Below are 11,062 nucleotides of genomic sequence, written 5' to 3'. Positions count from 1 at the left end.
CACCCCAGGCTCACCCCACTGCTGTGGGGACCCATTGACAGTCCATCCCTCCTCCGTTGAAGGTGGTGGTGTTCCCTGAGTCGGGGAAAAGAATCACCTCCTCTCTGCCCTGGGTCTGAGGCCTCCCTGCTCTGCCAGCCAGGAGGCCTAAGGAGGCCTTTGCCCACAGGGGAAGAAACCAGGAAAGGAAGAGCCCATTCTCTCAGAAAACATGTGTTTTCTGTTTATAGAGGGGCCTGTCCAGTTCCCATGCTTTGTTCTTTAATATGGAGCCAAGAAAAAAAAAATCAAATGTGCGGCTTCCTCTCTGAGGTACATTTGGAGGCTGGAAAGCCTGGATTGTCGTGGGCACACTGTGTTGGGTCTCGCGCTGGCCTGGGCCAGGGCCTCGAGTCCTGTCTGCTGCAAACGTCCAGCATCACGTGGCCCTAGTCTACCAACCTGGAAAAGGCACATGGAAAGCCAAAATGTCCCCTAGGTGCCTCCCAGGGAGGCAGGGGGAGGAGATGAGAGAGGCAGGCAGCTTCAGTGTAGCTGGTGTTTGCTTTCTTCAACACTGAGTCCGTATGTGTGTGTGTTTGATATCCTGGGGTCCTCTCACGCACACTTCCTGGCCCTGTGTCACCTGCATAGCTGACTTGGTCCAAAAGATCACCCACTTTATCACTCTTGTTAGATACTACATAGATGCCCATCACTTGCACAAAGGGACACTGGGTAACACACAGGTGGCTGCTAACTTGGCACAGATCTCCAGGCTCCTGGAGGTAGAGTTTATAGGCATCAGGCACCTTCAGAGCAGAGAGGGGCTTAGCTCTGGGCGGGAGAGTCCTCCTGCTGAGGATGAGGCCGCAGTGAGGCTGGGTAACAGAACTAGCAGCCACTGTGCCTACTGAAAGCAAACTATGACCATGGAGCCAGATCAGCACAGTGTAAAAGCTGAGCCTAGAATTAGGGATCTAGGTCCAAGTGCAGGATGTGCTCTTTCTCTTGAGAGGCCTTGGACAAGTTGCCTCTATGATCTCAGCCCCCCTCATCTGTGAAAAGGATGACTGGTGTTACCAGCACTTAATGGAGCTGCTACGAGGCGTAAGGAGATGACACATGGCATACATCCCAGCCCTGCCTGGTATTGGTTTTCAATAAATGGCAGCTATTAGATTTCTGGGCCTTCAAACTTTTTTGAAGTGGGGCTGTAACTCCAGCCATGTTCTCACAGCTTAGACCCCAGTCACAGCCAGCAGAAAGAGGGGGGCTCTGAACTGGGATAGAGCCCGGTTTGCTGGGCCTAGCTTTCTCCCTGCCAAGAGAGGGTGCCAGCAGACATGGAGGCTTAACGGGAGCCTCACCTCCTCCCCAAGGGCGCTGCGGCGCGCTTTGATACGCTCGCTTTCCCTCCTGGCCTGGCACGCCTGCAGCTCTTGTCCCGGGGTTCCCGCCAGGGCCGCCCCTCTTCGATCTCTGGCCCTTGGCTGTGAGGTCTCCACTGCAGCCCCCGGGTCCAGCGCTCTGGGGCTTGCAAGAACAGGAATGAGCACAGAAGGACGTGCACGCGGGAGCTCCTTGGGGAACCGCGCCCTTCCACCGCGGCGTTCAGCGGCCTTGACCTTGCAGGCCACACGCCCTTCCGTCCCGCTCCGGAAGCCAAGACCAGCGCGACGGGCGGCGCGGACGCAGCGTGGCGGCGAGTGGGCGGGGCCGGGCGGTGCCTTACGTACCTGGGGGCGGGATCTCTGCACGGCCGACCGCGGAAGCCCGGGCGAGGGCGCAGCGGGCCGACTGCTGGAACACAGCGGCGCCGCCGAGGGGGCGGGGCGCGGGGCGGGGCGGGGCCTCCACACGCTGGGGCGGGGCCTCTGGGGGCCGTCTCCCGCTGCCTGGGCTGCGGGCGGTTCCGACGTGGTGTCGCAGTCCGGGGGGCGGAGCCTGGGCGGGGCCTTAGGCGGACATAGGCGGGGCCTCCACGGGGCCCGCTCGGAAGCTCCCGGGCGGGCTCGGCGGCGGCGACGGCATTAGGGCGGGGTCTGGGCGGGGCCTCGGGGCGGTGGCGGCGGTGGCGGTGGCGGTGGCGATTTCAATTTCCACGCCCCGCCCTCTGCGCTCGAGCCTGCCAGGCCTTTGCTCGCGTTCCAGAGCTTTTTAAGCTAAATTTCATCTTATTCAGATTTTCTTTACTTTAGACTTTCATTTTTTAAAGTTTGATAATTTTCTGTCTTTTTTCCTCCTCCCCAACCAGATAACAACCGGGCAGTAGAGAATTTGGAAAACCTAGGAATGGACAAATAAAAATGAGAAATCTTTCAGAATCTCACAGCAAGTCACGGCCGGGAGCTCAATGTGGACTCTGGTCTTGAGTCCTTTTTTTTTTTTTTTGTAAATATATAGATTTTTAATTAACACTTTACATACTCTTGAGGTTGTCTTAAAAATAACTGATTTTTTTTTCTGACTGCAAAAGCACGCATTTTTCCTTTTTTACGCAATTGTACGTATCTTTGAAACAAATGGGATCGTACTGTACATATTGTTTTGCAATTTTCTCCTTTCATGCATGGTTATATTATAAATGTCCCCACGTCACTGAATGCTTATCCGCAATGCTACTTGTGATCACACAGCCCTGTGTCGGGTGTTCCATGTTTTATTTAACCTATATGCTATGATTGGACATTGAAGGTCAGTTTCCATCTCTTCCTTCTTTTGTGATGAACATATTTGTAGCTAAATCTTTGTGCATGTTCATGAAAATTCCTTGTTATAAATCCCTAGGTGCGGAATTGCCGACTCAAAGAATCACTAATGCTTCTCGTACCCGTCTTTTTAAATGTTTTCCAAGTTTAAGTAGTAATAACTGAATGTTTTAACAAATGTTATGAACCAAGAATACTGTATATACAAAAAATGATCTTATATACGAAATATATCAAGAACTCCTACATCTTAACAACAAACCTAGTTAAAAAGTTGGGCAAAGGACTTGAATGGACATCTCTCCAAAGATGATATGCAAACGGCCAATAAACACATGAAAAGATATACAACAAAACGAATTGCTAGGGAAATGCAAATCAAAACCTCAATGCAATACCACCTGATACCTATGATGAAGGCTATCGAAAATAAACAGAAAAACCCAAGAAGCATCGGTGAGGACGTGAAGATGTTGGAACTCCACGCATTGCTAAAGAAAAATAAAATAGTGCAGCTGTGTGGAGAACAATAAGGTGGCAGCTCCTCAAAAAGTTAACCATAGAATTGATGCGCGACAGGAAAAATTCCCTCGACTTGACTGCGGGGAGACCAAGCCCTGTACCGAGAGAAGAAGAGGGTCCTTTGGCGGTGAGCGTAGAAAGAAGTCAACACACGTGCCAAAGTTAGAGTCAAAAGGAAAGTTTCTTAGAAAAGGGGTGACACTCCGCCGAGTGTGGGATCTTAGAGGCTGAGAGCGAGCGGGAGAGAGTGACAGAGGAAAGTCACTGAGAGGGACCCTGAGTGTTCAGGGAATTCAGTTTATATGTCATTCTTTAGTTCCCATGTCCTTTGATATGGACATTCAGTGAGATAGAGGAAGAGTTTGTAGTGTGAAAAGGTAAGAATATGTAGAGCGAAAGGCCTCCTGGCAGTTCCCAGCCTTTAATCCTTAGGTTCCCCATGGGTTTAGCCACAGGGAATGACTATTGGTTCCTGTTTCCCCATCACAGGTGTGGAGAATGGGCTATTAGCAATCCCAGCAGAAATCTTCCTTTCTCTGCAGGTGTCCTCTGGCCTGGCTGCACCGCAGATCAGCATATTAGAGTCTTTGCATGTGGCTTGATTAACATTTTTAATTCTCTTGCCTCCTCCCTACATTAGAATTGCCACATGACTCAACAATTCCACTCTTGGCTATATACCCAAAAGAACCGAAAGCAGGGACTTTAACAGATAGTTACACATCTATGTTCATAGTAGAATTATTCACAATAGACAAAAGGTAGAAGTAACTCAAATGTCCTCAGGCGATGAATAGACAAACAAAATGTGGTGTATACATACAATGGAATATTATTCAGTCTTAAAATGGAATGAAATTTCCAACACGTGCTACAATGTGGATGAATCCTGAAAACATTGTGTGAAATAAGCTAGACACAAAGGACAAATATCATGATTCCACATATACGAAGGACCTGGATTAGTCAAATTCAAATTCCTAGAGACAGAAAGCAAAATGATATTGACCAGGGGCTGGGAGAAGGGAAGAACGGGGAGTTATTATTTAATGGGGACGGAGTTTTAGTTTGATCTGATGAAAAAGTTAAGGAGACGGATAGGGGTAATGGTATGTGAATGTATTTAATGCTGCCGAAATGGTAAATTTTATGTTATGTACATTTTACCTCCCCGCCCCGCCCCCCAACACACACAGACATTTCTGTTGGAGGTGGGGGAAGATCTCTCCTAGATTCCAGTTCCAAGAATGCCTGGATGGGACAAGGCCTGCACATGTAGCAAGCTCCTCGGGGGTGACCCTGGCCAGGTGCTCTGGGACAATCCTTGGGAGCCCTGCTCTGGGGAAACACATCAGCCTTACACATCCAGCATTTTCCGTAATATTTTCCAAGCTGAGAGAGAGAAACCTGCTTTGGGGAAGCAGTGTGTCACTATGGATCTTTATCTGAACTTGTTTTTTTCTTTCTGGGCCATTGAAACACACACACACACACACACACACACACGCACACACACGACTCTCTTTGTCTTGACTGCAAACATAATACAAGTTCATTGTCAACGACATTGCAACACAAAAAAGTGACCCGTGAGAAAATAAGTCATACAGAATCCTAACTCAGAGTGACCACAATTGACTTTGGGTGTATATTTATCCAGCCTTTCTTCTCTACTCATAATACTTAAATCATTGCAGCCATGTATCATATTTTATAATCTGCATTTTCGCTAATACACAATGAACCATTCATCTCGTCTTCAAATAGGTGCCTATAGCCCACTTTTTAAATAATTGCAGAAGAATCCGTGGCTCAGACGTCCCACACAGAACTTTTTTAACGAACTCTTTGTTGTCGCTGTCCAAGTGATTTCCAAATATGCTGCTATGAGCATCCTCTTAAGGAAACCCTAGGAGAGTAATTATAACTTCATAGAGGATTTGCTTTGTAAAGGCTCTTGAATATATTACCAGTTGGCCTTCCATGAAGGGCAAATGGATTATTCCAGCACCAGCGGCTGACGAGTGTGTGCGGGTGTAGTTTTTACACAGAGATGTCCTAGTTCTACCTGGCGGGAGGCCTGTCATGGCAGGGACACCACCTATGTTCCGGGTGGGCCCTCCGTGGACCCGTTTTCACCTTTGCTCAGTAATCCCCAGTAGAGTTGGGCAGAGAGGACCTGGCCCTGAGCTCTGCCGGGGCAATGGCCTTGGCCCCATAGGCCTGACCCTAGGCAAGGCTGACCCCTACTTGCCCCTGGAGGCCACTGGGTATTTTCACTGCTTGTTTGCTGGCACTGCCAGGACTGCATGGACCATCTCCCAGGCGTGGGGCGTGGAGGGTCCTCCAACTTTCCACAAGGCCCATCGGGCTCCTCGCCGTGGCTTGGAGGGTGGTACCCACCACTGTAGGCTTGACAGTCTGAGACACATTATTACTTTGAAACAGGACTCCTGTATCAAGCAGTTACCCCCAGGACCCACACACGCACCCTCCCTCTGCCAGGCCCTCCTTCACGGCAGCCCTGGTGGAGGGCCACTGGTGGCCCTGCTGTCAGCCCAACCCAGTCACACAGGGGCTCAGCCCAAAACCTGGGACTGGCTTGGGGTACCCTCTCCACATCCATCCATCTTGGTAACAAGCAAGGTCACCAGGGACACAAGAGACACAAAGTCCTAGTCGTCCTGCCTGCGAGGCCCCTGTAATCAGCCCGTCCTCCCCTCCCCTGGACCACAACCTTCCCTGTCTGGACAATCGCCTCCCTAATTGCTGCCTGCCCTCAGCCTTCTTAACATCCTTTATGCTCCACCACCCCAGGGGGGCCCCCTGCTTCTCTCTCCAGCCTCATCTCCCACCCTTTATCCAGCACTGCCTCCCAGCTTCTCCAGCCACAGAGACCTGCTCGTCTTTACTCGCACGCCGTTCTCGTCGAAGGGATTGTTCTTCCCACTCGCGTTGCCTTCCCAGGTTCTCCCCTCACTCCTACTGTGCGTGACAACAGCAGCTGATGTTATGGAGCGTGTACCTGAGCAAGGCTCAGCTCAGCTCCCGCCTCCTCCAGGAAGCTCTCCAGGAAGGATCCTGTGGCTATGACAAGCCTGTCCTTCAGCGCCTGGCCCTCCTAGCTTTGGTAACAATCTTTGCCTTGGAGCCCCACTGGGCTGTGAGTTTCCGGAGAGCAAGGACTTGAGTCTTCAGTGTCCTCAGAGCCCAGCCCAGGGCCTGTCTCCAGTGTCGAGTCACATCCTGTTTGGGGGAGCAAGTCCAGGACAGCCGAGCTTGGTTAAAGCAAGCGGCCAAGCTTGATGCGAAGAGGACCACTGTTCAGAAATGAACTCAGACAATCCAGTTTCAGACACGCGATCGCCTGGAAACAGAAAAGCTTGAAAATTGTTCTTGAAAGAGAGGGATTAAAAAGCAAAGAGAAACTAGAAACAACAGTCCCCTTCGTGTTACCTAAGAGAGCGATAGAGCGATGGCTGTTCCAGGATGACCCTGCTGTGCGACCTCGGGCAAGAGTCCTCCCTCTCTGGGCCTTGGGCCTCGTCGGCGAGAAGCTGGCCCTTTCAGCTCTGAGGCTGGGGATGGGATTTCAATGCTAATTACCGAAGGTGCCCACCCTCCAATCAGTAAAATGTCCACGGTATATCCTGCTGGCTTTTGGAAGTGAGGATGAGTCCCCTTCTAGAACACTCCAAAAGATTCAGTGCAAACACTTCACTCTCAATGGCCCTGCCCTGCCCTCCCTCCAGCGGTCAGAAGCTTGCTGGCCTGTGGCAGGAGGGCCAAATGCCTGCGTACACATTCGACACTCGCTCCGGGGCAGATAGCCAGAGGGGCAGCTGTGCTTTGTCCCCATTTCCCTGTCCTCATAAACATTCTTCCGTCTTAGTGGTCAGAGAGACCTGTGTCACATCTGCTGACCACCCGCATGGACCCTCCTCATGGTTCAGACCTCACGGCCAGGCACCCTTGGTCGGCCTCCAAGGGACACCAGATGATTAGAGGGTTCTAGCGGAGCCAGGGGACCCAGCAGGAGGCCTGCATGGTCCAGTGGGGTCAGGAAAGCGGTGGTCAGAGAGGAAGCGTTGCAGGGAAGAGGACCCATCCCCGTGAAGGACTAGCCATGACGACGTTCCCAACCGTTTGGGTGACAGGACAAACACAAGGACCCGACAAGTTATTTATAAAGCCATGTTTGTTCAACATGAAGAAATGGCCTTTATCTGGAGATCGTCTTCCTACTGAAGAAGTAGATTTATAAATATCCTTTCAGAAAAGGAAATTATAATTATTTTTCTAAAGACCCCAACATGGAAAAATAGAAAGTCAGCAATCTTCAGTGGGTCTGCAATATTTCCTTTTACATTTGACCAGTCTGTGAACCCCAGATGTCTGAGAACCCCTTCCTGCGTGCTCCCTGCTGAGGCCCAGAGACACAACGCTGCTCCCCTACTCGGAGCTCAAAGCCTGCAGTAGCTCCCTACCGCCCTCGGGGTGGAACCGAATCCCTTAGGGGCAGGTGGGAGGAGGGGAGGAGGAAGGGTCACCGGCGGTGGCGGTGGCGGTGGCGGGGTCTGGTCTGCACCAAGCCTGCCCGGTGGCGCTAGTCCTCACCGGGTGGATGGGGAGGTGAGGGCCAGTCCGAGAGTTCTGTCGGAGCACGGCAGGGTCTAGGTCTTGGCTCCCTGGGCAGCCGCACCCCACCGTGGCCCTGACTTTCTCACAGGGACGGAGGCCTCCTGGCAGGAGGGCTGGGGAGAAGTGGAGGTGGCTTGGGCCGCACAGCACCTGGCAGGGGAGTGCGGAGTGGGGAGCGGGGAGCGGGGAGCGGGGAGAGTGGCGAGTGGGGAGGGCTCTGGCAGCGGACTCGGGGCCTCGCAGCGGCAGTGGGAAGCTAAGGGGCTCCTGGCAGGGAACGTGGGGGGCTCCCGGCAGGGCCGCCCGCCCAGACGCGCTGCCAGACTGATTAGCATGGGCGAGGGGCGCTGGCGCGGGGGGCGCCGCCGGCCCGAGCTGGCACGTCCCTCGCGGACCCAGCTGGCCGGGCCGAGACACAAAGCGCCTCAGACGGCGGCGGCGCTCGGCCATTCACGCGCAGGGGCGGCCCGGGCGCGGGCGGCGAGGAATTCCCGCCGCTGGGGCGAAGAATAGCGCCTGGGCCGGGCGGGGCTGGGCCGCCCGGCGCTCCTGACCTTGAACCTTTGTGACTGGAGCGCATGCAAATCGCGGCGGGGCCGCGCCAAGCTCCGAGGGCGCTGCGCCGCCCGGGGGTGTCCGGGTCGAAAAATGCGCCACTGTCCCCGCTCGGTGCCGCGGGCTGGGAACGGCGCGGGCACGCACCCGGCGGCGCGGCGCGGAATGCCAATGCGGGCTCCCCCGGGTGCGGGCCCGGGGCCTGCGAGCGGCTGCGGCCCCACCCCGCGCCCCGCTCCCGCGCGTGCGGGCCTGCGGCCTCGTCCCAAGGATCTAAGGCTCCTTCAGGAGCCTTGTCTCTCCCTCCTGCCTTCCTGTCTTTCACTTATTGGTTTCATTTTTTAAATCCTGTAAATGATGGGTAACAAAATAAAGGTCTCCCCAATAACCGCGTCACCAGGACAGACCTTGCGCCGCTACCTGAGGCGGGTTCCTGTCCCCTTCTCCTTCCATGCGGTACATCCCTTTGTCACTGGGGCGTAAACATTTCCTTTCGTCATCGACACCGTCCGTCAGTGCTCCTTTTAAAAGCTAAAAGCTGATGGGAATTGTTCTTTCTGGCTGAGTCTAGTCCCAGCTGCCCGGGTGTCCCCATGGCAGGGACAACAGCTACTCAACGGGGTCCTGTCAGTCGCATAAGTAGGCATACAAAGAGAAAAGACAGGGAGGACCCATGAGTCGCTAGATTGCAGGTTGCTAAACTGAGCCCAGAAGGGCTGTGCCACGCCTCACGTGGGCCCCGGGTCACCTGTGCTCACCGCGGTGTTGTCTTTACTACGTGACAAAATAGGGCCAGCAGCAGCGCCTCAGAAAGCTCATGTCCCACGGAGGAAGCTTGAGCTGGCTTATGCAAGCACGTGCATGACCATGTGATTCCAGTACCTTCTGTTAATTCGAATTGGACACATTTGAGATAGGAGCCCCAGCACGGTCAGGTGGCCCAGCCCTGAAGCCGCCTGCCGACTGGTCCCTCGTCTTCCCGGGACTCGGTGTCCCCATCTGATAAGGAGTATCACGCCTGCCTGACCATCTCACAGGGGCAGTGGATGCAGGGGTGCTCCTCTGGGTCCACGAGGCTGTCCGGGTGTGAGGGGGGCCATGTGCGTGCGTGTGTGCATGTGTGCAGGGAGTGTGAGCATGAGTCCGGTCTTACCGAGGCACTGGAGGTTCGGCTCTGCTCGGAGAGGGCCCAGGACGGGAGCGAGAGGTTCAGAGGTGGGACCTTGGACAAGGCACTGCGTCTCTGGGCCTCACTTTCTCTAGGTGTTAACCGAGGGAGTTGTGGAGAGGTCCTCCAAGGATTCTTTCAGCTTTCTTAGATAGTAAGTGAATCACTAGACTCGCTTTTTAGAGGATGAGACTAGAACTCAGCACTGCACCCTTCTCAGCCCAGGTCCTGAAGGTGCTAGCTTTACTGATTTCCAGCAACCACCTCAGCCCTAGGCCTCCTTTAGGCTGGATGCTGGGACAGAGCCCCGGAAGGGCATGAGACCCTGTTCCGGTCCTTGGGGAGATCAGAGCCTAGCTAGAGGCAGGAGGGGTGGGCAGGGAAGGTTAAGGAAGCGGACGGTGACACGGTGAGGGAGGAGACATATGGATGGTGGGCATGGTGTGTGTGTGTGTTGGTGGGGGTGGGTGTGGAGAGGCCCAGGAAGCCTCTTGCGAGGAGGCCGCCTGAACTGAGCTTTAAGGAGAATGGGTAGCTTATCGTCAGAAGACAGAGTGTTGAGCACTCCAGGCAGAGGGAATCGGGGGCGGAGGGAGCCCGTAGGACATGGGGCCACTCCTGGCAGAGAGAAGGAGCACTCCAGGCAGAGGGAGTATTCTGAAAGGCCAAGGACACAGAGAATGCGAGAATGCGCTCTAGCGAAATCCCTTCCTCAAGCAATTTCCCTACTTCTTCGCATTTCTACCCGCCGCCTCCTAGGGGGTCAGCCAGACTAGAAACACAAAAGAAAAGTAAAATAAAGGAGCGAGTCCGAGTCCGGCCAAGGGAGATGTCGAGGAAGGAGAACGGGGTGGGGGGAGGCCGTGCGATGAGAGAAACGCTGTCTGCTCCCAACTCCTGAAGAGTTGCAGATGGGGGCCGGGCTCGCCCTCGGAGCAAAGGTAGACCTCTCAGCCCCGAGATGTGGGGTGCTATTAAGGAGTGTTGCATGTGCAGGAGACGGACACCTTTCTGGCCCTTGCATCACCTACCAATCAGGGCTGCTCTCCACGTGGGTGTAGCCGGGAGGCTGGATGCACCGTTCAAGCTTTTGGAGGGTGCCTGGCAGGGTTCCTGGGCAGGACTTGGGGCGTCAGAGAAGACTTCCTGGAGGAGGTGATGGCAAAGGCTTGACCTGATTCTGGCAGGGAGAATGCCTGCAAAATGGCAATGACAATGACACAAAGATCCCAGGGTGGGCAAGGGGGAAACGGGCCAATGTGCAGTGAGCCCCGGGGACCAAAGGTGCATTGTCCCCCCCTTCAGCCTGCTGAACATCTGGCTGCTCCAGGGACTAAGCTGAGCTGTGCAGAGGGTGGCTGGGGGAGGGGAGATATTTGAATTCTCAAGTCCTTTGTACTCTTAATAATAAAATTATTATTAAAATGATTATTAAACGATTTCTGGAATAAAACTGGTAAGTCGCGATTGACTGATCTCCACTCCC

At 54.0% G+C, this 11,062-nt stretch overlaps 1 long non-coding RNA gene across 1 annotated transcript in view; it reads right to left on the bottom strand.

Moving 5' to 3' along the window:
• The window catches only part of LOC111729348, a 4,254-nt gene extending 2,590 nt beyond the window's left edge, over positions 1 to 1,664 (bottom strand). The window contains exon 1 of the long non-coding RNA XR_002776202.1: positions 442 to 1,664. This is a non-coding gene — a long non-coding RNA (uncharacterized LOC111729348). The remainder of the gene's footprint in view (positions 1 to 441) is intronic.
• Between the last annotated feature and the right edge of the window lie 9,398 nt (positions 1,665 to 11,062).

This window comes from Pteropus vampyrus, unplaced genomic scaffold, assembly GCF_000151845.1.
Source record: "Pteropus vampyrus isolate Shadow unplaced genomic scaffold, Pvam_2.0 Scaffold257, whole genome shotgun sequence".
NCBI classification, from domain to species: domain Eukaryota; kingdom Metazoa; phylum Chordata; class Mammalia; order Chiroptera; family Pteropodidae; genus Pteropus; species Pteropus vampyrus.
The sequence above is the reverse complement of the archived record's forward strand: the minus strand, read 5'-3'. Positions and strand labels throughout refer to the sequence as shown.